The sequence below is a fragment of the Orbicella franksi genome, chromosome 7 (assembly GCF_964199315.1).
Source record: "Orbicella franksi chromosome 7, jaOrbFran1.1, whole genome shotgun sequence".
In the NCBI taxonomy this organism is placed as follows: domain Eukaryota; kingdom Metazoa; phylum Cnidaria; class Anthozoa; order Scleractinia; family Merulinidae; genus Orbicella; species Orbicella franksi.
In genome coordinates this window covers 12890722-12895533 of record NC_138151.1, presented here as the reverse complement: position 1 = coordinate 12895533, position 4812 = coordinate 12890722, and the positions used below count along the sequence as shown (strand labels likewise).

General features: G+C 36.7%; 1 long non-coding RNA gene across 1 annotated transcript; it reads right to left on the bottom strand.

Moving 5' to 3' along the window:
* On the bottom strand, nt 1-4812 carry LOC145492955 (uncharacterized). The gene is made up of 2 exons (XR_014050074.1): nt 4355-4812; nt 1-1546 (listed from the first exon to the last, which is right to left on the bottom strand). It is a non-coding gene; the product is annotated as an uncharacterized LOC145492955 (long non-coding RNA).

The following is a 4812-nucleotide window of genomic DNA, read 5'->3' as shown; positions in this document are numbered from 1 at the left end:
TGTTGTCAGCTACAAGTAGTGAAAATTTTGCAATTTAGGCATATTACTAAATTAAAATTGTTTGCAAATGGATACCTGTCTTAAATATATACTAAATTCACAAAGTCAAATGTAACATAATGATAATACCTTTGTCATAAAATGAATGAATAAGCTGTTTTTTTCTTACTAAGCAATAAATGTAGGATTAAATTAGCCTTAATAATTATTATGAAAACTGTGGGAGGCACGATGACCTCGTAGTTACATGTAGTGCGCTCAACTCCTGATCGAGCGGTCCGGGTTCAAGCCCTAGGTGGGTACATTCTGTTGTGTTGTTGGGCAACACACTTTACTCTCAGTGCCTCTCCACCCAGGTGTATAAGTGGGTACCAGCGAATTTAATGGTGGGGTAACCCTGCAATGGACTGGCATCTCATCCAGGGGGAGTAGAAATAGTCCTAGTCGCTTCCTGCTACAGAAAGTAGGATAAGCTCCAGTCTGTTGGGCCACGTGGCTCATATGCAGACTTTACCTTTACCTTATTATGAAAATTACTGCAATGTGAGTGTGAAATATTGATCAACTTTTTTCATAGAGTGAATTGTTCTTTTGAAATAACAGAAAACAGGGAGAAAAACCTTTACCACAAGATAGAGATTGACATTTTAAATTCATCATAAAAACATTCATGCCAAAGGAATACTACATTGCATAACATAAAACAAGGCTTCTGACATCTTTTAGGCTATGTTTACAAAGTTACAGTTTCGTTCTTTTTCCAAAACTTTACGGAATCCAAACAGGACAAACATTTTGGACCCCTGACAAAACATTCACTGTAAACAATATTCAAAATTTTACTTTTTCTTTTTGTGATAAAAAAAACTGTACTGTAAAAAAAAAGAAATTTCATAGGGACCTGTTGAAATTGAAAGGCCTATCTAGTATGATAGTTCCCATAACACATCATAAGTTAATAAATTATTGTTCTGGTACTACATGTATGTAAACATAGCCTTTGCTTTTTGTGATGAAATTTTATAGCTGCTGTATTGAACAATAAGTATCAACCTAACAATCTAAGATATTCAAATTTAATGCTAATTCACTAACACAGGTACGGTGTAGGTGATACTTCAAAGCATTAAAAATAATGTTTAAAGTGGTTGAATTTATGCCAGAAAGTGTTGAAGGTCACCATGTTAGACTGTAATGCACCAGGGGCCCATTTCTCGAAGGTCCCAAAAAGTTTTCGCACCCAAAAAGCCATACCAAAATCTGAAATCTTATGCTTACAGAGCTGTTTTATTCACTTATTCTCAATATGAACAGAGGTTTCCTTCACACAAGAAGTTTCAGGCATATACAGCTCTTAGTTTTTAGACACAGCTCAATTAAAGATGGCTTTGTGGGCCCGAAAAGTTTCCAGGACCTTCAAGAAATGGACCTTGGACCCCTTATAGAGTCATAGGTACTGTAGACTTCTCAGTGGCTGATTTTTTCCTGATCAAGCATCAATGCCAAGGAGTATGCATGTATTGACCACTCTCAATTTTACTTCATCCTACAAGTAACATAAGACATTTCGTTAAATAAGATAAGTTATGTCTGGGTATGAATCAGCAAATTCTGTGTATGATATCAATCAGCGAATTTTACACTGGAGTTATTATTTTGTTTCTTATCATTCCAGTTTATACTGTGACATTTGAAATTGGACTGTAGCCAGTCATGTTGACTGGCCAAAGTAATTTTAGCTCGGTCACGTCTCATTTCTGACTAGTCAAGATATTTACGAAAAAATCACGTACACGTAATGTGAGCCAAATTAAACCCACAAATATAGTTTGTTTGTTCCAGTCACTGCTAGACCGTTTAAGGATTGGCTTAATATTTTTCTGAACAGATTTAACCCCAGTCACTCGAATGGCATTCCTATTGATCTTGAACGCATGACAAACAGCAAGCGAATAGTCTTTAGCCGTTCAAACAGATACATGTATGCATTGGTGTATGTTTTCGTTAGAGGTCATAATAAAAAAGAGATAAAAACTCTCAGATTTACAGTTGGGGATTTGATTGTTTATTCAAGAATGAACGTGACCGTCTCAACATGACATGACTGGTCAACATGACCGGCGAGTGAAGTTTTTGGCCGGTCAAGTCACCATTCTGGCTGGACATTGCCTGTTGACCGGCCATTATTTTGAGCCCTGAATATTCATCAATCAAACAGATCTTACATCTACATCTGTAGCTACTGTGTGACAAAAAATTTGCATCTCTGATTGGAAGGCACTGAATGTCAGAGGATGTAGAAGAACTCAACTCAAAATCTGTGGCAGTAAGTATTCAATGTTCACTATCTCCTACATTGTAATATTCATGCACAATCAATCAAACTCCTATCAAACAATGTTTAAATAATAAGTCAAGCTATTTGCAGGCACAATTTGATTGTTTCTTACGTGCACTTATGCTCTATTGGTGGACAAAGGTACAGATGATGTCATAAAAGTTTGTTTTTGTTTCTTTGTTATGTATTACGAAGCAGATAGATTCTATGTTGTCGTGCATCTGTTCAGTTATAGATCACAGAAGACATCAAAATGTGGTAAAAACATCAGTGACACACGCCTGAAAAATTCACAGATTCTGTGACACACTCTGGTAATGGCTTATGTGACTATTTTTTGTTTTTACCACATTTTGATGTTATCTGTGAGCTACTCAAAGCAGGAAAAAACCCAGGTCTGATTTCCTCAGCCAAGTAAATTTTGCTCTTGGGCAAGCGAAAATAGAAGTTCAGTGGCCCAGTGGGCAAGTGAAATTACAATGTAGTGTCAGTAGTCTTGTGAGTCTGACTAAAAATGCCAGCTTGATAAATGATAATTTCCAGTCATTCTATTTCAAAACTTAAGACCTAAAGATTAGTTATTTATTAGGTTGAAAGCAAGAATTAGTTTGGAATCCGAGTGTACTTCATTCGCATTTGTCCTCTGATTTCCTCACTGGCCACCACACTGGCAACTAATATTTAAGTGGGGCAAGTAAAAACTGAAATTGACTGGCCCACTGGGCAAGTGACTTACAATTTTTTTTCCTGCCCTGCTACAGATGCATGAACAGATGCATGACACATGAAACCTACATGTATTTGGTAAGAACCCAATTTCGCACAAGTAAAATGTGCGGCTGTGACAGGGCTCTAAAGTGTTGTCTGGTCATCCCAGGGTAAGGCAATCAATTGAAATCAATCCATAAATTGATATAAATCAATAAATTGAAATTAATGTAAGTGTTATCAGTGCTATCGATCAATTGAAAGAAATTCATACTCACATGCTAGAAAAGTTTCAAGTTATCAGTTTGATTTTACCAAATTTATCAGTCATTAGAGAATCAATTGAAAGTTGGTCTCTCTTTGTTAGTTCACCTAAACTGTAGAAAAATTGTGTCCCTCAACACAATGTTTGATTGTCACTTTTTTATGTAGATTTCAAAGGCACTACCAAAAACCCCCAAAACATAGTCCCTGATACATGTATGCCAGCAAAATATTCTGTTTACGAGACACAATGTTATGTTTTTATGCAATTGTATTCATGATTTCACATTTCACTTTAAATCTTTTGTTCATTTCTTTCTTATTAAATGTTGCTTAAAAGATAAGCTAGTATCAGCACAATTGATAATGCTTATTGAAAATTTGATCACAATCGATTACTCATGACAAATCCTTTTATTGATTTCTGATATCATTGACTAATTTCTATTGATTGTTATGAAATAATCGATTGACTATACTGTGTCGTCCAAGACAAGTAGATTTTCCTGCCTGGGCAAGTTACTCTTCCTTTTTTTCAAGTCCTGTGTAGTTTTCACGACAGTTTGAGGTACATGTATCAGCACTACAGTATCAGCACCAGTGGGTGCAATGTCCATGTACAGTTGTGTATAACAGCATATTGTAACTTGCATGTAGGTACAACTGTAGACACTTGAGTAACTTCAGAATACTTACTCTAGCATAAGAGAAATTTCTCTGCTGAAGATGGCACATTACATTTTAGCTTACTAGCATACACATCAGAGGGCAACATAACCTCACAAGAGCACGCATCAGAAAGAATCATGAGGTGCATATAAGCCAATAACAAATGTCGCATGCTCATGCTCAGTTATCGAGAACAGATAATAACAGATAATAAAGCTCTTTATGCAAGGCAGGTAAACATCACCAAAGTCGATTCCACAACCAATGTAACTTCTCCTTGATAATGACACATTCACAACCAAAGGCAAAACGAAATGTATACGTATCTTTACATTACTTGACTCTGCTCGTTCAATTTATGCAAAACTTGCTTACCTGTTGTTTTTGTTGCCTGTAATCGCTATCTTCAACTTCTGGGTAACGGTAAACTTTGCCTTGAAACTGTGCACGGTGGCGAAGCGAAGGTAGAGTGGATTTTGGCCCGCTAAAACAGAGCTCGAGTTCGATGCAAGTTCCAACGAACTGCCAAACATGGCAGGAGAACCGAGAGAACCTGGTACCTAACATGAAGACCGCTGATTCCTGCTTGTTGGAGATCGGGCACTCACAAGGCTGGTATGCTCTTATAAAGGGACTGGGATAACAGTGATGGCAATGAAAGCACAAAACGGTAGAAATCACCAAAAACAAACAAACAAACAAACAAACAAACAAACAGTGAACATGCAAGGGCAGACTTAGTTGTATTAATCTTACTTGTAGAATGTTCATGTTTCGGAATATTTAACGCTCTAAATCGATGATATTTCGTTCATTCTCATCGGTTCAGGGGC